Source organism: Schistocerca gregaria, chromosome X (assembly GCF_023897955.1).
Source record: "Schistocerca gregaria isolate iqSchGreg1 chromosome X, iqSchGreg1.2, whole genome shotgun sequence".
Taxonomy (NCBI): Eukaryota; Metazoa; Arthropoda; class Insecta; order Orthoptera; family Acrididae; genus Schistocerca; species Schistocerca gregaria.
In genome coordinates, this window is record NC_064931.1 from 236,089,031 (window position 1) to 236,114,505 (window position 25,475).

Below are 25,475 nucleotides of genomic sequence, written 5' to 3' on the forward strand. Positions count from 1 at the left end.
ATTTTAATAGAAAATGGCCTTCTAGGACTGTTCAGATGGCATTTAGTTTAGTAAGGTTCTTTCCAAGCACCATTTGTAAATGTCACAAGGATGGGAGGAAATGATAGTGATACCGGAAGGACCACCTATCACTCACTTTACGACGGTATTTTCAGTGCTCATGTAGATCTGTAATGTTCATCAACTTTTTTAACCACATGTGAGGTAGATCTGACCACCTCATAGTCCATTTTCAATTCAATGAAAGTGATTTACAGACAAAATTCTGAGAACACACAGTCCAGCACTGGTTTGGCTCACTATTACAAGGGTGGTTAGAAAATTTCTGTGAATGGAATAGAAAAAAAAGTACTTACATTACCAGAACTTTTTTTGTTTTTCAATGTGGTCTCCTTGTAGATTACATGCACTTGGTCCAATGATGCTCCTGTGTCTTTATCCCATTTCGAAATGTAGTTTCCTCCAGGCCTGCAAAATAGCTATCAATTCTTCGTTTGAATTGAATTTTCGAGTACCAAGAAGAATTTTAAGTTTTGGGAAGAGATGGAAGTCTGTTAGAGCCATATCAGGTGAGTAATGTGGGTATGGCAACAATTCATACTATAGTTCGTGTAATTTTGCCATGGCGATGGCACATGTGCGCGGGTACGCATCAAGAGTCACGACACCCAGTTTGCCGATGATTTTTTTCATTTCTAATTCTTTCGTTAAAATGTGATATTCCCTTTTAAATAATATCTGGCAAGTGTGAACAATTTCATGCACTTTCAATCGGCGTTCATCCATGACCATTTTGTGCACTTTTGCAATGATTTCTGGAGTAGTGACACATCTTAGCCAACCACTGCACAGATCATCATCTAAGCTCTCCCAACCAAATTTTAATTCATTTGTCCATCTGGCAACAGATGAATATGAAGGAGCAGTGTCCCCTAGTGTATTCTGGAAATCATCATGGATGTCCTTTGCTTTCACACCTTTCTTTACCAATATATTAATTACTGCCTGAATCTCGATACATCTTCTCAAATCACTATGTGCAAACAACAACAGAACCATGTCACCATCACAGGTCTATTCCAAGAGCTCTGACATGGCACGTTTATACAGGCAACAGTCCAATGAATATAATGTGAAGAACTTGTTGCGCCAGTGCTGACCTCTCATGGTGATTCTGAAAACTTTTCATAGCATTCTCTTACTTTCACCTATACATTGCTATTAGAGGTGAGAGAGACAAGATGGTCCAACAAATTACAGCCCATAAGGAGAGCTGTAAACAAGTGACTTCCCATTTATTAGTCATGAATTTATGTGGAACAAATGGAAATGGTTGAGGAACCAGTACATCTCTCCACCACACTGCACTGAACTGTGATATATATATATATATATATATATATATATAAGTACATGTGTTTTAAATTTTTTCACCTGAAGTACCATAAACAAGGAGGTCAGACAGTCTCTAAGTTGAGTATCTACTTACTGTATCGATAACAGTTCAAATTACAGGACAATATACCCCACCAACAGTTGGGCAAATTATTAAATTCTCCAATATTTGGGTCCACAGAGCTACCATGATGAAACAATCACAGCTGACGCAGATTTAAATGTATAGCAGTATTTCAAACCATTCTTAAATGGAATAGGGATGGGAGACATTGTAGTGATTCCAGACATACCTTCGACTACACATTGTCATATGGTTTTCTGAATACCCATGTAGATCTTTAAGGTTCATCAAGACTGTTAAACATCAAACAAGTAGACCTGACAACTTCAAAATCCATTCTCAGTTAAATGAACATGAACTACTGGCAAGATTATCAGAACATACATTCCAAGATTGGGCGGGGTAGATATTACTTCCTCACACAATATTATAAGAGGTGATACACCTAAGAACATTTGGCATGTAGCATTCATGATTTTATCTGTTATAAATACAAATGGTTGTGGTACCAGCAGTTCTCTCCACCATACAGCATTATGTGGGCATGTGGTGTATAGATGTACGTTTTCAATATTCTTTAACACAAGCATCCATCAATAAGGAGACCTTCTTTAACACAAGTATCCATCAATAAGGGGACCTTCTTTAACATAAATAACCATAAGCAAGGAGACCAGATGTTCCCAAACGTGAATATCTGTTTACCATACAGCACCAGCTATCTAAATTATAAAAGAGTATACATTCCAGGAATAGCTGTGCATAATATAACATCCTCTATTATATGGGTCCAAAAAATTTGCATCATAAAAGAGACCTCATAAAGAGGTAACTTAACATTGGTTTTCGACATGCACCATTATCAAATGCAACAGGGATGAGAGCAAATTATAGTAGTACAAGAAGTGCTCTGTAGTACACATTGTAGATGCTATGTGGTTTACTCTTAGAGATTATTTATGTTCATCAACGATAACAACCATAGGGCAACTAAATGATACAACCTCACAGTCCATTGTGAATTTATTGTGGATGATCTACTCTCAGAATCCCAAGATCACACATAAAAAAAATCATTAGTTAAATTATCAATTCTGCAAGCACGCAGTTCCAATACATAATAAAAAAAGGACTTCTGACAAGTCGCAGCTCATTAAAAGAACTATCGACAATACTCCTCCCATATATCATTATTTTTTGAATGTGGAAAGAAGTTAATGATTGTGGAACAAAAAGTATTCTCCCCTGCACAAAAATCACATTGTATGTGGAGGATAGATACATTTTTGTAATGTTCTTTAACCATTAACAGTAAACAATGACTTTTGGCAGCATACATTGCAGGAATGGTTGGGCATATTGTTACATCCTCCAACACTTAGGTCCATGTAATGAACTTGATGCAAAAATCACAACTCACAAGGAAAACATGTCACCCATCATTGAAAATTTTGAAATTATTAACAGTACCCACATTGTATAACAATGATATTATTGTTTCTTGTGTCCCACTCTAGAATCATGGTAAGAGAAATGCTTTGATCACATTTATAACACCAGAAATAAAGTAAATTTTATGTTACCTGCTCATCATTTATCTCATATGCTCAGACGCCCCACTATATAGAAATGAAAATATAAAAAATTAAAAGCCAAGAATACTTTGAATATGAATCTAGATTCATTGAAAATATACCTACATGGTGCTGTATTTCACTGATGCTATTACTCAGTTGATGAGTCCATGCACAACGAACTGAATATCTGAGTAGGGTGTAGTTTATGAACTGTCTGTTTATCTGAACTTGTGAAGGTATCTTTTCACAAATATCATGCATTAATGTTAAATCAGACTTCCATATTTTCAACTATAGCTTTATATCAGTGAAATTGTTTTAAGCATATTGTGATGTGTCTCCAGTATTCTGATCTAATTATTAGTGTATGTACGTTATAAGACAAATACTTCACAATTCAACAATTTAACTGAGCTCTGCAGTGATTCCTTCCACACACCATTCACAAACACAACAGGTAGGAGAGGAATGTTACAAAAAATGCAACCTACCGCACAATAAAGGCAGTTTGCAAAGCACCCATGTAGATTTTTTCTATTGATCAACTTTGTTAAACATGAAGCAGGTAGAGCTGATGACCACAGAGGCCATTGTCAATTAAATGAACATTATTTACAAATTATATTCAGACAAATTATATTCTAGTGGTCATCAACATTATTAAACATAAAGCAAGAACTTCTAATAACCTCAATGTCCACTCTCAATTAAACTGGCTCTGTTCACTAACATTATTCTGAGGCCATACATAACAAGAATGTTTGTGCAAATTATACTTTCTTTTGCATGTTGCTTCTACATTATACGGAGGACTGTCACCAAGTGTCTTGCCATTTACCATTCAACATTGTATTTGAATTAAAGGATGTCTGTGTTACCATAAATTCTCTCCACAACACAGCTTTATGCTAGCATATGAATTATATATGTATGTTTTCAATGTCCTTTAACAGAAGTAATGCTCTATGAGATCAATCAGTTTCTAATTAAATTATCAGCACTGGTGATCAAATCATAGGATGAAAGTAACCTTTTCATGATGCATCATGGACAAATAATGTAGCTCAATGAAACTGGGACCACACATAGAAAGAACTGCTCCAGCATAGTATGGAAAGTAACTGAGAGAAATTCACTGTGTGACAAACAGAAATGACTCCTTCATTCGAAGACAATAATTACACTGAAGGCTTTGTTATTCATGTTGGTGTCATCAACATTAAAAACTTTGAGACATTGTTCTTAATATGGTGTTTGTTCACCACAGACATTAATTGCAGTATTACCCGTGCTAGCCAGAAGGTTTATTTATTTAGTTATTTGATCATATCTAGTACAAGATAACATGGAACTAACTCTAAAGAGTTGTAGTGGTAGAATGTTACATACCTCCTCCAATGTACTTGACAACTTGTGAATGGTCACTGGTGCATGTGAATGTGCTGCCATACATATTCACCAATGCATCCCACACATGGGATTTAAGTTGGGGGTTGAGGAGACTAGTCAATATTCTGAATATTCTATCATCCCAAGAGCTCCTCCAGCTGCACTTTTTGATGGAGGCTTGCAACCTCATCCATAAAAATTAAATCAGGGCCATGTCCACCCCTGAAAATGCACATGTGGGAAAGGAGTACAGTGCCCCAATGATGTTTACCAGGAAGTGTAAAGTTTTCAAAGAAGTGATGTACCTTCATATCGTGAGAGATTGGAATGTACAATACACCCATAATCATTGGGATGTATGATAGTTTTACAGCTCTATGAACTGCGATGAGGGAATGTATTATGTTGCATGGGTGTACTGATTTCCCACTCATTGTACATGGTAACTGCAACACTGTGTTATTTCTAAGTGTGCTTTTTTCAGCAAAATAATAATTCTAGTAGAAATATACTCTACCTTACACTGTAAATTGGTTGAGAGTACACACACAGATATTTAATTATTATAAATATTATTTCCATGAAACAAATAAATCTAAAATCCACCTATTCCATCATCAATTTGCTGTAAACGAACTTTTGTCAAAATTTCAAGCTCAAATGTACTGAGTTTTGTCAGGCTAACTATTACTTCATTTCACACTTTGTTCCTATAAGTGAAAAGGACCAAAAAATCCGACAACTAAAAGCTCAGAATGATGATCATTGACACTTACCATCATATTTACCTTCTGTGATTAAACCCAGAACATAACAGCATGATTACTGAAATACGGAAGGACTCTCCATCATAGAATATTAAGGTGGAATCTGGAGTATAGATACCGGATTTCAATGGTCAATAGAAGTAACAATCAGGCAGAGGGATCTGACCACCTTACAGTCAAGAGAATATGTTTCAAGAATAGTTGGTCAAATTATTACATCATCCAATACGTGGGATCACTAAAATTGGATGATGCAAAAATCTAAGATCATAAGGACTTTAACTGATGCTAGTGTATCACATGCACCATTCAGAAGTACAAGAGGTATGGAAGGAAATAATCCTGGCACCAGATGAACACTGTAAGGTGGCTTGCTTAATACTGTTGTATATATTTAATATTCATCAACATTATTATTCACATGACAAGTAAATGTGACAATCTGAACATCTATTATCAGTTTACTGATCATGATTAATACTCAGAATTCCAAGACTATACATTCAAAGGTTGTTCATTTTTACATCCAAATAGGCAATGTTCCTAGAAGGGATAAAAACATCTGGCAAATTAGTGCCTTTTAGGAGAATTATTGAGAGTTGACTTTTCATGTACCTGGAATGTCTCTGGAATCACAGGAAGTGGTTGCAGTACCAGAAGTACTGTGTATCGTATGGCATTAATTAGATATGTGGAGAATAAAATACTGATCAACAAAAGAAACCAACAAAAAATGGTGAACTGAACGTCTCAAAGTATATACTTACCATGCATTCCTAAATGTACATATATAGATATATGTATTAAGTGTCCTGTAACAGAATTAACCTTAAAACAAGTAGAACTGTTAGTGTTAGTGTAAAGTACCTATTTACCATATGCAACTAACTGTCAGATTCTGGATGCATATGTTCCACGGAAATAACTTGTAGTGATACAAATTGCCCTCCCCCATGCACCATACAGTGGCTTGCAATGTATCAATTTAGATGTAGATGTACATGCAAACCAACTGGTTAAGTGCCCACAAAATGACCATGATAAGGAAAACAGGGCCCATATGGAGTTAGATATTGATTCTCCCATGCACCAGTTGCAAATGGAACAGGGAAGTCAGGAAATTACAATGCAACTTGAAGTGCTCTCCTCCTACACCATATTGGTTTAAAGATTCAGATTTTGTGTTATGACTAACAGATTTACTATCAAACAATAAGAAGCCAAAGTCTATGTAAGGTTTCAGTTTGTTGTATGAGTCTTATTTTTGAAACTCCTGGAGTGAACAGTTCAGGGACAACAGACCAACACACTATTTCCTCACATACAGTGAACACAAGATGACGACCATGACACAATCAGTGTAATTAGAACTCGTATGCAGGTTTATCAATAGTAGATCTTCCTGGGCACCATTCACAGATGCACTATGGATGGGATAAACGTATAATGGTAGTAGAAATGCAATCTATCACACCCAACAAGGTGATTTGTGGAGTATGGCGCATCTATACAATACTCATGAAATAGAGTTTGCCATCCAGAAAAGATAATAGTCTATGTCAAAGCAAAATATCAATTTTAACTTCCAACTGTGCCCATTATCACAATCATACTCATTGTGAATGTCAATTAAAATATCTCTGGTGGAGTTAAAATAGTATTAAGCAACTAGTTTGTGTTTCTAATGGTATTAGAATATTATGCTGAAGAATGTGGGAACTGTACTTAATATGAGGGACACATACAACAGAGTTGCCGAAACTTTGTCAAAAAGAATGCTACTAATAATAAGAATGGATAGTGTTGCCAGGCGCAAAGTGTAGTTTACACTGAGACAGTTGGGAACAACTGCAGCAAAACCGGAGTCTTGCAGTTAGTTGTGAAAGACATATTGGGGTCATATTTTTACTAAAAATACTATTGCAGAGAGACTCCTTGCCAGAGATGAGGAGGAACTACTATTAGATCTGTGGCGTAGAGTGCCATAAATATCGATATTTGTTCCGTGTATAAGTGTGCTATCTTTGAGGAGAGGGCTTTGGGGGGATGTTGGCCACTAACGACATTTAGCCTCCGGACTTGTATCTGTGTAGAAGCGAAGTGCTAATAAATCTGTATCTGAGAGAATTCTAGTTGTTTACCTAAAAACTATACCCTAGTCCCTCAGTTCAAAACCAATGGTATTACCGAAGTTAGTCATGCCAGTGACACACACTTGAAACCTTGGCGTTGTCTACAATTAATGACACTTTCTGAGCATGTTGTACTTGGTATCTCGAACTGATTAATTGGCATCCAGTTGTAGAGAGAAACCTGGAAAACGTAAACCATGGCAATGGAAGTTAGAAAACATGTGAATTATACCAATATTCACATGTGGAGCTAGCGATTATTCACACAGGCTGTTATGAACTGTTATAATTCAGTGTTGGAGGATTGTTTCACTACATGCAGATGCACTAAACTTTAAAGAAGAAAACTGACTTTGTTGTTATTTAACTGGAGTTTATGGACTCATAGATGTTTCCTGAAATTCGAGAGTGATGATGAGAACCTGTACACTATATGTCAGAGGGTATACATCAACACATAGTAAATAATACTTAAAGTGAATTACTGAGTACATCAAGTTGTGTGACGTTCACAAGTGGTGCCTAAACATCAGCATTTGAAAATCCAGTGAGAAGGATCAAACACATTTACTAGGGTGCTTCTGGATCCTGTTTTGGTCAATGAAGTATTAGGAGGCTGAGTTCCGCACCATCATGAATTAAGCCTAGGTGACAAGCAGGGGAGATCTTCAATTCATCCTATTCACCGGTTAGCTTGGACATACACACTATGCATTATCTCCTTAGTTCAGAACATGCTGTTGCTTTACAAACGGTTTACACAGACACATACTGGAATGGGCACCAGGCCACAGGGTGTCTACTTTGAGATAACAGGAGAGGAGGTGAAGCATTGCTGCTGCTTAGTAGCCTACAGATACTGAATTCAGTCAAGGGTACACTTAAAGACTGAAAGATGCACCAACTACATTAGCTTGAAGTCCTCACCACACAACTGCTGCCATCAAGTATTTTCTAAGTGCTGCCCTGGTTGAGACTGCCATATTTTAGTAATACAATTCTGTGCTGCCTTTATAGTGGCAGTCAATGAGGTGTGCCTAATGATGGTAGCACCAAAGTTACAACTCATTTGTTAACAGTCTCCTTTTTGGTCCCAAGAAACTAAAATTCTGTGAAAAGTTGTAATTTTATAAGCGAATTTGTATGTCACACACTTACAGTTGACCACTGACTTCTGTTCTGGAAATGAATGAACTGGATTTTCTCTTTATGAAATACTATTTATGTTGTGTGTGTGCAGCAACTGCTGTTGGGAACTAAATAAACGCTTAGCATTGGCTTACTACATTACCATATAACGTCTTTTGAAGAATGTGTAAACAAAAATCTGTTTTACATTATGGATTATCCAAATAACACAGAACTGGATAAAGGAAGACTGGCTGAGTATTTGTCCCCTCCCTACTAGTTTAGATTCTCAGCACTCTCTTGTGTACTTCCCTATTGTATGATCTGATAAGCTGACATTGAAGTACACGTCAACCTGCTTGAAATACCTATGAATGAAGAAAACCACTGTACTGTGTTGGGTAATGAGCAATGTAAATTGAAAAGCTTTGAATATAAGCCTTAAATTTGTAAACAATCTCTCATACTTCTCTTTACATGATGTTATGTGTAATCATTTATTGCTCCCGTTAAGAATGGTCACTTTATATCATTTAAACAGTCTCAATGTAATGTAATATTCAAAAGTATGCAGGAAAATAAGATCACCAAAGTAAGTACATGGGAGCTACAGAGGAACTCCTCATCCTCATGCAAACAAGACTTATAATATCAGCTCTATTACTCAAGTTACTTACTCATCTCCATGAAATATGGTCTGCAAATAAAATCACTCCACCAACTTTAACTGAGTAGCCTACTTAATTGTTCTGATTTTTTGACTGCTCAATCTAGCTACCATTAGACTGACACTTCAAATTTACATACTAATCTAACTAAAAATAAAGAACAACAACATGATAGTAGCCTGGTCCTGCCAAATAACCTTTCTTACAATTTAACCCTAGTGTCACTACTTTGGATGTAGTAAAGTACTTGACACAAGTCAACCATAAAAAGCATCAATTACTACTACACAGTAACCAATGCATGGGTACACCATGAGAAGACAGTCCAACACCCATATAGCAACCATATCTACCATGATCATAACGTGGAAAACTCAAAGGTAAACACTGAGCTTTCTGGGGTCACAGATTGTGAGGTCAGGCCACCAAGTATCTGTTAATAAATGTACACTCAGTGAGTCATTCTTTTTCCATACTTGTGAAAATGACTGCAGTGTATTTGAGTTATGGTCAGATTTCTTATGCACTCTGTATCTGATTCCACTCTCATCAGATGGCAGTTTGTATAGATTTTACACTAATGAGCATGTAATTTGAGTTTTTTTCTTTACATATAGCTACAGAATTTGAATGCCTGTGTACAGATTTCAGTCTCCTAATGCAGTGCAAAATAATTTCAAATAATAAAATAAAATAAAAAATGTTGCCTCTAAAATTCAGATTATTTCCAAGTCTGTTAAGTGGTGGAATACAATTCTCACATATTAATGAGAAGCCTTTAGCTGAACATACAGTGTTGCAGGCTGATAGTGGAACAGTATCTGGTTTGAATCTCCATTGTGGCATTTTTTACTGTTCTTTAAGTTCTATATTTCTTGTGAAGTGTAAATTAAAATAAACAAACACCGAATCATAATCTTCTACTGAAATAAACATTGTCTTATTTTCAAATATGACTAACATAAAGTAAAATAAAACTTGAAACAGATATGTAAAATGACTTATATACATCAGTAATCCTCCTCTGCAGAAGGGTGTGCACTAAAATAAAACTTCATCACAGATTTAAACACGATTAATGAGCCATGAAGTTTCATCAATAATACTGGTGCTTTTCATATGCTCATTTCTCCACAGAATGATGAAAGATTAAATTAGTGGGAATTAGCAGTAAACAGAGGTGGTATAGAATACCCAGGAAAAAATGACTTTGCAGTTGACCAGCAGATCTTTCTGTAGATACTGCTCAGCTTTTTTAATTTTTATGTACTAGAATCTAATAGATGACTACAGTGAAGCATGCCTGTCACAATAATTGTTTTTAAAAACCAAACTTTACTCACAATGACTCTCAGAGTTAAGAGTCACCATATGAGTTTGTTTATGTAAACATCATTCATTCCATTAAGTATGGAAACAAATTAATTTTTGATGGACTAAATTTCTTTCTCCAAATTCTTTCTGGTAATATAAAGTTTCAGTCTCAGTTTTATCACGATCTAGGACACCATGCTTAGTTTTGGTTTGGTTCATGTGTATAAACTCTGAGCAGTTTTTTTTAACTTGTCTAGTTGGTTGTTGTGGCACTGTTTGTGGTAAAAAACCATCTAATTGAAGATATTTTGCTGACATTATGGCATAAATCTTGACTCTGGAGTTTACCTTATCTGGCATAACGTGTGATGGTTTTTAACTTCTTGCACCTCACATGGAAAACGAATCTTAAGACATCTCAATTTGTAGTCTATGTTCTTGTTAGTTTAGCAATTTGTCTCCTAAACAAACTTCAAAGCAGACTATGTCGCACGATGGTGGAGAGGTTATTGACGCAACATGATATACATCAGCAAAACAACACAACAGAGATATATTATGGCTCCAATGAGAATAGAATAGTTAAAAAAACATGTACTAGCATATTTTCCACAATTTAAACTTATGTTTTCGCCTCAGTGACAGAGCTATAACAGTGAACTTGGTTTTTAACCATGAGTACTTGCTGCCAGTGTTAGACACAAATGTGTGTGCCATAGAGGCATTGAACATTTCTCTCTAAACACAACTCACTGAGCTTGGTATCTACTGGGAGCACTAGGTACCTATGGCCTTACATCTTGAGTTGTGATGACCAGAAAGCTCAGGATTTAATGTCGAGTTTGTGAAAAAACACTCCACTCAATCAAGGAATTCACTACCACATCAGCTGCAATGGACACACAAACCGTCACATGACTGTTTGGCACGGAGTGCTATTCTCCTCACATTTTGTTTTCCGATCTGGTTCATGGAAGCTGTAACGAAGTAAACTGTTAAAAAAGTCAACACAAAAACCAATAAATCACAGTCAATTATTAAATATCTCTAGCAGACTCATCTGTTTGTGTCTTCATTAAGATCGGTGACGTTGCATATAGAAGGCTTGGACCTAGAAATCTCCTCTCATTTCAAAGAAGTCACATGCAAAGCTGTTTCACATTCATACTGTACACATGAAGTTTATCATTCTTGTAAAAGAGTTTCTTCATATCTATTTATTTGCCACCATGCTGTAACACATTTTATTAAAACTAAAACGAAATAAAGATTGGGTCATATCCCAAGAAACTATGATGGTCATTCAATAAGTAACGCTACATAATACTTTTCTTTGCCATTTTTAGTTGAAAAATGCTGAATTTGTTATGGATCTCATGAAATAGTCCCACTTCAGCCCTATAGATTCATGAAGTTTTGATAGGTGGCAGCATTCCAAGCAGAGAGCGGTCATTGAGTTTCTGTTGATGGAAAACCAGAGCATAGCATATGCATTTGCAGAATGTTGACAGAGACTAGGCAGTCAACAAAAGCTTGGTGAGTCATTGGGAAAGGTGTCTGTGGCACAACAAACTCTCCCATGTGCTGGATTACCATACATAGCCATGGCTACTGCAGTATTGGTACATGTGGACACTGTCATTCATTGTAATCAATGAATCACAATCAAACACCTCGCTGCTCAACTGAATGAACTTCAATGAACTGTTCTCCCTCATCCATCCCACTCCTCAAATTTTGCACCTTCTGACTTCCATGTGTGTGGCCTAATGAAAGATGCCACAGGAATAACTGCTGGATGATGGTGTGGTTATTGATGCAGCAAGACATTGACTCAAACATTGAGCAGTAAAGTGGTTCCTTGAAAGCATACAGGCTCTCCCTGTACGATGGCATAAGGATTCAAAATGAATGGAGATTATGTTGAGAAATATGGCCTTGTAGCCAAAGGAATGGGGAATCATATGGTGCAGTGGAGTCCTGAGTGAAACCTTCCTGCTTTCAGAAAAGCACCCCCTCTTGCAAATAAAATATTTGGAAATAAGGGTCCACTTGCAGTACAGATGTTTATAGAGAACATCTTATAACAGCCTTCATAAGATGTGCACATTACAGCCCTTGATTAACAAAGCACTGCTTACTCCACAACCAGTCATTACTTTTTCTTGCTACCAGTTCAAATATCACAAGCAGAATAAAAGTACCAGCAAACATTTTGTTTATATAAATAACGGTACTGGTATTAACATAATGTTTAATGGTGCATACTAAAATCATGTATTACCGAGATGGGGATGAGGAGTACTCAGGGTACTGCAGTAAACTAACTACTAACTAGAAATGAAAGCAATGCCTGAATTACATCAAAACCAAATGGTCAGTTTATCCAGTCTCTCTGAATAGCTTTGACACAGTTTCAGGACTTTATACTGATGTGACATCTTCTAAATGCCACCTTATTAACAACTGAGGTTAGGTTCAGCACCCATCATGCTTATAACATGCAAAAATGAATTGGTGTTCAAGTCCGGAGAGGAGCACGAGAAACAGTTACCACAGTCACGTGTACAAATTACCAATAATAATTATAAAAATCGAAATGTTAATGATGCATTAAATACCAGAAAAATATTTAATGTATTTTCCTGGCATTAGTTAAAAAGTGAAATCAAAATTATATTGGTGCAGGTATACATCAGAAGTTTTACAACACAGTGTTCACAAATATCTCTAGTTACATTACATGCTGTTGCAGAAAAATGTAAAGAAGAAAACTGAACAAATTGTTTAAAAAATGAAAAGACTCATAGTGTATCAAAGTGGGCACTATGCATCAGTGTCATGCTGAGTTATTTGACTGCTGCCTTTCTCAGGTGTGACATTATTCCAGTCATTAAAGCTCTCATTGTGAACATTAGTTTGCGAAAAGAAAGAAGTGTATATAAGAATTTAATCACTTTTAGATCCAGTTTACTTGCAGTACCAATGAACAGTTGGCCACAATAACTATCGGTATCCTTTCTGATTTGAGAATGTTTGTTTTGTTTATTACCATTCAATAATGTCCCAAGGAATTATATTATGGTGTTCCCCACATTTGCGAAATAAAAGGTAGCATTATAGAAAAAAATATGTTGTATCACCACTAATTTTACAAGCATATGTTTAAGGACTTTGGCATTTTAGCTACTGCTTTTCAAAACACATAGTCACACATGAAAACTGAAGCAACTGATAAAATTGCAGTTCAGAAAGAAATACTATGGCCATAAGGAAGAAATCAAAACAAGAAATAGACTTTATTAAAACTGACTTTAGCATAGAAAGTCGTGAATAATGCTTATGTTGTGTGCTTTTCTCAGATGATGTAAAATAACTATCACATAATGAAGCTACATTTGAAAGTAAGCTCAACAAATAAACTTGTGTAACCCCTTCTATACCCCAAAAGACTATACAGAGTGTCTCTCCTAAGCATCATCAGGCACACTTTCTCTGATGTTTCACAAGATATTTGTGATTTTGTTTTTGCAGTGTGTAGCTAGACTTAGCCCAAACAAATGCTGCTCATCACATCTTTCAAATGACTGGCAATGTCAATGGATAGTGTCAATTTGTTACAAACAAAATTAGTTTGAAAGCAGATTTTTTTGTGCCCATTTGATAGGGTAGTCCTGAATTAGTCTAGTGTGATATGTCTTTTATTGATATGTGTGTGAAAAGAAATATTAAAACAACATGAATAACCAATACTCCAGCAGCAACTCATGTGCTACCTTGGCCTGTGCCGATCACTACCACTACGCAGCAGTTCTGTTCAGTCACTCACTGATGGAAAATTGGTTATTCTTCAGGTTTTACTGTCCATCTTAATACATACTAAACAAATGAACACCTCTCTAGACTTACTTGGCACCACTCTATCAACTGGTCATTTTAAAATTCTTTTGTTTGTAAAGAGAAACAAACTGACACTTTCCGTCAACACCATGAGGTGCATGAAAGACGTGATGAGCAGTATTTGTTTGGGGGGAGTCAAGTTAAACACTAAAAACACAAAACAGCAAAAATCTGACAAAACGCCATGGAGAACATACCTGATGGCTCTTAGGAGAGACCTCCAGTATATAACATCAGTTACTACATGTATAAAGTATCTGTAAACCGTCAACATACAGACTTATTAAAATATTTAAATTGTTATGTCTCATGTAAAGTAGGTTATTCCATAACATTTCAATACATAGTATGACATGAGTGATTCGTATAATGTGTAAATAACTTACCACCATAATTTTGCAACTTCCATTTCCAATAAGCTTTCAGCAGAAATGAAAACTGTTTGCTATAAAATTGACATTTTCAAATTAAAGTTGGAAGACTTCCTATAGTCATTCTCATTTTATTCTTTATAGACAATGCCTGCAGTAATTTACAGATTTTGTTGTGTTGTAGTATATGTCGTAAAGTCTTTACATTTTTCTCATTTTTAGTCCACGATCAAGTAACTTTAGCTCAGATGATACCACAAACACAAAGAAAAAAGTGAAAGAGTGAACATGAGTCTTAGACTTCCAAAACATTACACAGTGTAACATATTTATAAATTTCCATCAAAATGTATTCTTGTTCTATGTTTGTTGGAAGAAGTTCTTCTAACGACTGATGCATAATACTTTCTTACTTTTACAAGCCATACATGAAAACAACTTGATTCTTAATTTTTCCATTGGGAGTGTGGAGTTTATCTTCAAGAATCTGCTCTAAGTGTAGGCCATTACAGCAATCTGGAGGCATCTACTTAGTAGGCTGTTGAATCTTTTTTCTCCTTCAGAAAGTGGTATTTCATGTGTGGCACCTGAATAAACTTGAGGTTCAGTAGAATGAGTTGGTCCAAGACACCATATTTCATAATAAATAGTCATAATAGCTGCAGATAATTTCCCACTAATATTAAGCATCACAGAGTTTGTATGACATTGGGTATCAGTTAGAGACCTCATACAGGTTCTCTGAAACAGTTGGATAGCAAAATGACTAGTGAAGTCATAAATGTATTGATCCCCATGTAGCACTACATGAAAACATATGAGTGAAAATTAATCATGAGTAGGTCCCTCTGTCATTTAAAAGTAAGGGGAAATGGAGGCTATAGCAGACATTATGTTCTACATCCTTGGTGACATTGGTTTTATGGGATTTAGGCCGTGGTCGATAGAATGTTTTTGTGCCTAACATTTCATCTGCTACTATGAATCACAGGCTCAGAAGCTATACAGATGTTGTTAGTTAATTTTATAATGCAAACTTGTTTTGTTAGACAAATTTTTCAAAAATTACTAAATATATCTTTTATCATATCTCACAATATGTGAAAAACACTAGACTCAGAAAGAGGCTTTATACCACAGCTTAATGCCCATGAAACCAATACCACCATGGGTAGTCTATGGATACAGGCTTTCTTGCCAACCTATAAAGTTTTGAGAACCAGTATCTAGTGAGGGATGTATGGACATTAATACGTCTCCAATTCATAGCTCCAGCAGGGATGGCACATCAAAATTACGCTAATAACAGCACATAAAGAGACACTCAAGCACACATCATTCCTGGTCTTGACACATAAATGGAACAAGAGAGAATGTTAATAGGTGGTACATAGGAAGTAGCCTCTGGCATGCACTTCACGATGGTTTGTTGAGTATGGATGCAGATGTGGATGTAAGTGAAAGGGCTACACCCAAGATTGTATTGGGCCCTATATTGAAACCATGTGTAACAGTAATTAGGATGTAAAAGATACTTATAACTGCATTTTCACAGAAAATTACTATTGAAAAAAGCACACAAGAAGGGTAGCAGTTATATTTGATTATAGTTTCAGTCATATACTATGAAAAACCAATTATTTACTTCCTAAAAAGAAATCAGGGAATGGACAGAATATGTTTACTATTTACTGCTGAGTGGTTTCTGTTCCATGTGAAAACTGTCATTATAGATACAAACCAGACATTACTTTTGAGCAACACTGTGAACTACTAAGACATAATCACATTATAAACAGAATCATTCATAGAAGTTATTTAAAAACTGAACGCCAGCAGCAAAGTTTATTAGTATTCTGTTGCTGAAAAAATTCTTGTACATAAAAAGTTATAGGCTACTTCACATTATGTGGCATAAAACTTTAGAAGAAGATTTTCGTATTATGAACTACCACATCAGTAAACATAGCCAGGATTCTGTACAAATAAAGACTAACAGGACAAAAATGCAAGTTAACAACACAGCACAGAATGAAATGTCCCATCACAAGAATGGCAGCTACAGACAGCTAGAACACCTATATGGAAGTAACGACAAAATTCTGTCGCCAAGCACCACACTAATCAAGAACACAGGCAGGAACTCAAGCAAAGTAAATTCGCCTAAACAAGATAAAAAAACACTTATGGCCAAAACAGAAAGTTCTGCTACTAAGTGACAGTCATGTTCGACAGTGCACAAAGTTTATGAATAATATTCTAGAAAAGAATTACACCATAACTTCAATTAAAAAGCCAGGTGCACATTGGTCAAAAGTTAGAGAAAACATTAGTGAAAAGACCAAAGGCTACATAAAAACCTACAGTGTAATAGTGATGGCTAGAACAAACGATGGCAACAATGGAAAAACTGTACCTATTTCGAAAAGCTGTAAAAGAGGTAATACACAACACAGTTCTGACAAAATTAATATTTTGTGCAATCCTATACACATAAGACATTCCGAGCAAAAACAATTCACTTTATTAACTAAACAGTCAATTAATGAGAACAGCAGGTGACCATTATCATGTTACAGTAATTGATGTTAACACCTTTCTAAGCAGAAATGGCTATACAAGGCATAAGCTGTATCTGGTGTTGACAGGAAAAATTGCTTTGTGTAAAAGATTTAAACAGAGGTGATAAGTGAGGCAAATAGGAATACATCAACAGCAACTAACTTATATATTGAAACCAAAACATCTAACCCTAAATTTATCTGACAATAGTGAGCTGTACTGTGAGATCTCCACAGGAGATGATGAAACCAAATCAAAATACAATATATGCTGCAAAAGAAGAAATAATGTCACTGAAAATTAATCTAAATGACAAAACCTGTGATGAAGAGCCGAGACAAATAGATAGACCTAATGAGACTGGGCTGACTGCAACATGTCCACAGTAGAAAAGAACCCTCTAAACTGAAAACAAAAAAGTTGTGGATTTTGAGAGCTCCATAGTAGAAATGATAGAACAAATTCAAAATCCAAAATATTCAGCACCAGAAAAAGCAATATCATTGCAAATTAATTTGAAAGGCAAACCTATTGATGAAGAGCAAAAAAAATAGCTAGGCCTAATGAGACTCAGCTGTGCTCTTACATAGGCTATCCACAATAGAAAGAAGGACATTAAATAAAAACCCAAAACCCACCACAGAAAAAGACCATACGGTATACTACTGGAACTAAGTCCAAAATTCAAAAGCAATAAAAATGAAGAACAACATGAAATTACTGCACAAAGGAAAACAGGAAAGCCTTGTGAATCAGTTCCCACAAGAACTTAAGTAAGAAGAAAGATAATATCTTAACATTTGGTACAGCCAAGGGAAACAAAGAGTTGAAGGTTAAATATTAATGGCAAGAAACATGAACATGCTAGTGAAATAGAGTAAGCTAAAAGAAATTAAGCTAAAAATTCTGCATCAAAATCTGCTATATCTGAGTAATAAAAAACTAGAAGTAGAACTACTGGCAAATGAAATATGCCCTGAAATAATTATTATGTATAACAATTGTTATGTATAACAGTTTAACATTAACACTCGTTTTGTTATTTGGAGACTGGTTAAAACTTTTGGGTTACAATATTTCAAAATTTCACATCGCAGTGGAAGAGTAAAATCCTTACTAATAACATGAAATTAAAATCGGTGCGTAAAAGTATATGTGGATTTGCCTGTGTTGCCCAAAAATCGCGTTGAGCAACAAAGATATCGCTATAAGATGATGGTTGAATTTCTTGGAGAAATTTGCTCGAGCTTCTAACATTATTAGCCCAAGAGGCAAAATACCGCCCAGTGCAATCACCTGGGCTGTTTTCAATTATGAAAATCAGTTCCGATAAGGAAAGATCGGGAGGGGTTTGTGGAGAGCGGACGATGTATGTGATGACAACACTTTCTATAGTTCTTTCCTAATAGATTATTTCAGTGGGCTCTTGAGTTCTTCCGAACCGACTGAGCCCTGGATCCCTCTTCCCATACCTTTCATAGAAAATCTGTTACCGCTCTTGTAATGATACGATAACCGAAATACTTGATCACTTAATAAAATTGAAGAATTATATTGAAATAAGAGACACTTCAACAAAATTTGTGATTCAGTTGAGGAGCTTGGGATGTTTTGATGTGCTGAAGGAACTTTGACCTGGTTTCAGACAAGTCGTAAATTTAAATACAAGATTGTAGTAGGAGCAAGATGGTTGTTACAAAAAGAGATTTGAATCCGTTTAACTTCATAAGTAAGTCATCGCAATGTTAAAATTTTTCTGCGTTAAGAGAGTGATCATTATATTAGAAGACTATGATGTGTTGTTTTAGCAAACAGGCAATGAATTGTATGGGAATTTTAATTCGTTTGGTAGTACACTTAAGTTATCATGTATATACCTGATTTGCAGTTTCCTTTTTCTTGATATGTGAAACCTAACTGCAAATTATATATAGGTCTATATATACACAAAATGTAAAAATAAATAATTGTTTTTGCAGAATAAATGAAAGACATGAGCTTCTTTAACGTTCTCTTTAACTGATCGGAACTCCTCTTCTGCAAAATCCTGGCAAAGTCCTAGAACGAACTCGTAAGGTATAGAGGGGAACTGACGATCGTTATCTAACCCTTGTTCATTTCGCCATTTGAGCAGACGCCGTTGGCGTTTGTGTGTCGCCATTACTTCAATCGAAACAACAATGTTGTTGTTGTTGTCTTCAGTCCTGAGACTGGTTTGATGCAGCTCTCCATGCTACTCTATCCTGTGCAAGCTGCTTCATCTCCCAGTACCTACTGCAACCTACATACTTCTGAATCTGCTTAGTGTACTCATCTCTCGGTCTCCCTCTACGATTTTTACCCTCCACGCTGCCCTCCAATGCTAAATTTGTGATCCCTTGATGCCTCAAAACATGTCCTACCAACCGATCCCTTCTTCTAGTCAAGTTGTGCCACAAACTTCTCTTCTCCCCAATCCTATTCAATACCTCCTCATTAGTTATGTGATCTATCCACCTTATCTTCAGTATTCTTCTGTAGCACCACATTTCGAAAGCTTCTATTTTCTTCTTGTCCAAACTAGTTATCGTCCATGTTTCACTTCCATACATGGCTACACTCCAAACAAATACTTTCAGAAACGACTTCCTGATACATAAATCTATATTCGATGTTAACAAATTTCTCTTCTTCAGAAACGCTTTCCTTGTCATTGCCAGTCTACATTTTATATCCTCTCTACTTCGACCATCATCAGTTATTTTACTTCCTAAATAGCAAAACTCCTTTACTACTTTAAGTGTCTCATTTCCTAATCTAATTCCCTCAGCATCACCCGATTTAATTTGACTACATTCCATTATCCTCGTTTTGCTTTTGTTAATGTTCATCTTATATCCTCCTTTCAAGACACTGTCCATTCCGTTCAACTGCTCTTCCAAGTCCTTTGCCGTCTCTGACAGAATTACAATGTCATCGGCGAACCTCAAAGTTTTTACTTCGTCTCCATGAATTTTAATACCTACTCCAAATTTTTCTTTTGTTTCCTTTACTGCTTGCTCAATATACAGATTGAATAACATCGGGGAGAGGCTACAACCCTGTCTCACTCCTTTCCCAACCACTGCTTCCCTTTCATGCCCCTCGACTCTTATGACTGCCATCTGGTTTCTGTACAAATTATAAATAGCCTTTCGCTCCCTGTATTTTGCCCCTGCCCCCTTTAGAATTTGAAAAAGAGTATTCCAGTCAACATTGTCAAAAGCTTTCTCTAAGTCTACAAATGCTAGAAACGTAGGTTTGCCTTTTCTTAATCTTTCTTCTAAGATAAGTCGTAAGGTCAGTATTGCCTCACGTGTTCCAACATTTCGACGGAATCCAAACTGATCCTCCCCGAGGTCTGCATCTACCAGTTTTTCCATTCGTCTGTAAAGAATTCGCGTTAGTATTTTGCAGCCGTGGCTTATTAAACTGATAGTTCGGTAATTTTCACATCTGTCAGCACCTGCTTTCTTTGGGATTGGAACTATTATATTCTTCTTGAAGTCTCAATAATAATGAAAAAAAATCTGTCACGCACCCTCACGATTATCGTCGATGGTTATTAATGGCTTGTCGAAAACACATGTGCTTTGAATCGTGCTCCGACTAGCACAATAATGAATCGAATGGATTGCGCGACTAGGCAAACCGTCGACCTGAACAGAGTGGGAAACATCGTATAAAGCAGAGACTTAATGTAATCCGTTTCCTAGTCTGCGGTGGCTGTAAATTCGGAAGGTAACAGCAGTAATAGTTTTCTTTAGCTGTGTCCCTCATTTGCGGAGGTAGTGGACGTGTTATAGTATTATGATATAAGAACCAAAACAACGTAAATCGAAGGCATAAGTACTTACACAACCGAAAAATAATTTTTTGAAGAACAGAATCGCAGTCTGCACAACCTCGTTCCATTAATGTTCGCAGTCTGTGAACGTGCCGACTGATACTGCCATATTTTAGTTAGTGTGTCAATCAGAACACATGTCGTCCTGTTTCTTATATCACTCTTTTCTAACGTTATGTACCACATATTCCCAGAATTACATATTATGTCTTCCATAAACTTGTAGAACTTTAGAGCAGTGGCACGAAGAAAATGTTATCTTTAATAACGAATACAGGAACATGTAAATTATTGAATTACTGAATGATGATAAAATATGTCAATGTATAATCGAAATATGGATAAGAGGAGACCATTTGACACATAAAGAGAATGAATTACTATTGGCTAGGATAAGATAAGGGGTTTGCCCATATGAGATGGCTAGGGTGTGGTCCTTCCTTGTTCTGTTCTAGCACAGAACAGAATCGTTTCGGGTACACGTCACTGTGGGCAACATGTTTAACTGTCAGCTGGAAAAAAATATATGTTGCATTGTTAATGTTTTGTTCATTTCTCTGCATTCCATAAATAGTGGTTACTGTAACACTACGGGTTGTTGACAAAGAGCCGGCTGTTGTGGCCCAGCGGTTCTAGGTGCTTAAGTCTGGAATCGTGCGACCGCTACAGTCGCAAGTTCGAATCCCGCCTCGGGCATGGATGTGTGTGATGTCCTTAGTCTACTTAGATTTAAGTATTTCTAATTTCCAGGGGACTGACGACCTCAGATGTTAAGTCCCATAGTGTTCAGCGCCATTTGAACCATTTCTTTGTTGTTGACAAAGCGTGGCGTTACCATGGTCTGAGCGTCGGCGATACAGTCCTTACTCGTACCGCGTTCATTTCTCGTAGTTCAGAGCGGAATCGTCAGGGATACAAATCACGGAGATCATCAACGTTTAACTGTCAACTGGAAAAAAAGGTTGCTTAGTTACATTTTTGTTCGTTTTTCTGCATTCCGTGACCATTGGCTATAATAACACTCACTCATGTGGTCCACATGGTGTGGCGAGGGCATATAGTCTGCGCAGCGACACGCTTGTCATATAAATACACTTAACTGATTACCTAGTTAATATAAGTAATACATTCATGAAGCACTAAAGTACTTCATACTAAATGTGTACAAAACACCTGAATTGCGTTTCGTCTGATTTGCATGAAGCATACATTACGTAGCTGACTAGCTGTACTCCAGAACAGGGCGGGCAAGCGCGATGTAAGCAGTCCCTTTAGTAGATCTGTTGCACCTTCTAGTTGTTCTGCCAACGAATGGCACTCTTTGGTTTGCTCTACTCGCAATATTATCTATGATATCGCTGCAACGTAGGTTATTCGTAATTGCAATCCCTAAGTATTTAGTTGAGTTTACAGCGTTCAGATTTGTGTAACTTATCGCGTAATCGAAATTTAGCAGATTTCTTTTAGTACTCATGTGAATAACTTGACGCTTTTCTTTATTCGGGGTCAGTTGTCGCTTTTCGCACACGACAAACTTCTTATCTAAATCATTTTGTAACTTGTTTTGGTCATCTGATGACTTTAAAAGACGGTAAATGACAGCATCATCTGCAAATAATCTAAGAGCACTACTCAGATTGTCTCCTACGTCATTAATATTGATCAGGAACAAAAGAGTGCATATAAAACTTCCTTGGCGAACGCCGGACATTACTCCTGTTTTACTAACTGACTATTACTACGAACTGTGACCTCTCTGTCAGGAAACTACGAATCCAGTCTCACAACTGAGGCTATATTCCATAGGTACGGAGTTTGGTCAGAATACGCTTGTGAGGAACGGTGTCGGAAGCCTTCACGAAATCTAAAAATATAGAATCAATTTGACATCCCCTGTTAATAGCACTCATTTCATGAGCATAGAGAGGTAGTTTTGTTTCACAAGAAGAATCCCAGCTGACTTTGTGTCAATAAATCGTTTTCTACGTTACACTTAGTAATGTTCGAACACAGTATATGATCCAAAATCCTACTGAAAATCGACGTTAGTGACATGGGCCTGTAATTCGGCGGATTACACCTATTTCCCTTTTTGGGTGTTGGTGTGACTTCAGTCCTTAGTGATGGATCTACCTGTGAGCTAGCGGTTGTATATAATTGCTAAATATGGAGCTACTGTATCAGCATACCCTGAAAGGAACCTGACTGGTATACAGACTGGGCCGGGAGTCTTGCCTTTATTAAGTGATTTACGCTGATTTGCTACACCGAGGATATCTGCTTTTATCTTTCTCAACTTGGCAGTTGTTCTTGATTGGAATTCAGGAATATTTACTTGGTCATCTTCCGTGAAGGAGATTTGGAAAACCGTGTTTAACAACTCTGCTTTAGTGGCACTATCATCTATGACTTCACTGTTGTTATCGTGCAGTGAAGGTATTGATTGGGTCTTGCCACTGGTGTGCTTTATGTATGGTCAGAATCTCTTTGGGTTTTCTGCCAGATACAGGGGCAGAATTTCATTGTGGAAATCATTAAAAGCATCTCGCATTAAAGTATGCGCTGTATTTCGAATCTCTGTGAAACTTTGCCAATATTGGGGATTTTGCATTCTTTTAAATCTGTCATGACGTTTTCGTTGCTTCTGCAACAGCGATCTGACCTGTTTTGTCTACCATGGGGGATCAGTACCATCACTTATTAATTAATTTGGTATGTATCTCTCAATTGCCGTCGATATTATCTCTTTGAAATCATTTCACATCTTTTCTACTCTTACATGATCAGATCGGAAGGACTGTAGACTGTCTCTTCAAAAGGCGTTAAGAGCATTTTTATCAGCTTTTTTTAACAGATATACCTTGCGTTTCTTTTTGATGGTTGTAGGTGTTACGATATTCAGCCTAGCAGCAACTGCCTTGTGATCGCTAATCCCGGTATTCGTCACGATATTCCGTATTTGTCCAGGATTATTTGTTGCTAAGAGGTCAAGTATGCTTCCGCACCCATTAACGCTTCGATTGGGCTCATGAACTAATTGTTCAAAATAATTTTCTGAGAAAGCATTAGGTGCAATTTCGGATGACGTTTTATGCCTGCAGCCGGTTTTAAACGTACAATTTTTCCAGTATATCGACGGTAGATTGAAGTCACCACCGACTATAACTGAGTGAGTGGAGTAGCTATTTGAAATGAGACTCAAATTTTCTTTCAACTGTTCAGCAACTATACCTTCTAAGTCGGCAGGTCGGTAAAAAGATCCAATTAACGGTCTAATCCGATTGTCAAGGATAACCTGAGACCCTCTAACCTACAAAATCGCACAGTTCTATCCACACAGCCGTGGAATCTGCAGCCCACATTATCACAGAACCACCTGAGCCTCTGATTCAGACCCTCCATCCAGCTCTTCATCAAAGAACCACAGTTGGTTCTATCGACCATGCTGTAGATGGTGAGCTCATCCTTAATCTAGCAATCAAGACTAGCAGTCTTTACCTTTTCAACTAGATGCCCGAAACCACAGATAACCTCCTCCGATCAAAGCGACACCCATCATTGGTAACAACATGAGCCACCACCTGCAGTAGGCTGCACAGTGTACTCTTCATGGCATGCGGAAACACCCTTTCCACATCTGGAATCAACCCCCCCCCCCCCCCCCAGTATGCACACATACTGCACTCTGGCTTCTTTCCCCTCCTTGGCAACCATGTCCCGAAGGGGCCCCTTTATGCACTTAACGTTAGAGCCCCCAGCTACCAGCAAACCCACACTCTGTGAATTCCCAGACCTTGCGGGATGAGAAGCTACCTCTGGAATAGTATGAACAAATGCATCAAGCCCTGAGACTTTGTCAGCCACAGATAACGCTCGAAACCTGTTTGTCAAACGAATCAGGGAGGCCCTACAAACAGCCCCTCACAAAGTCTTTTGCTGCCTGACAGACTTCGGAATGGTCTCCTACTCTACGACGGGTGACAGCTCACCTGCTTGTAGGCAGTACCTGGGGCAGCCACAGCAGTGGACCGATCGGGGGACATGTGGGACATGGTTGACGTCCCTTGCATCTCCACATTCGACCCCCCATACTGATTGCCTCTTGGCAGCAGCCGCAAGCTGTGTGACGGAAGCCAATACAGCCTGTAGCTGTGAGGAGAGGGTCAGAAACTCAGCTCCCACCTGTACACAGTAATGACAGTTCCTATCCATTACTGAACTCCCTCCTGTTTGAAGCTCATAAAAATGTGTAACAAATGAATGCTGTACTCAGCTTATTAGTAGCAGGAATTCTAAGTGCTCTCTCTCTCTCTCTCTCTCTCTCTGATGGTGTAACAGACACT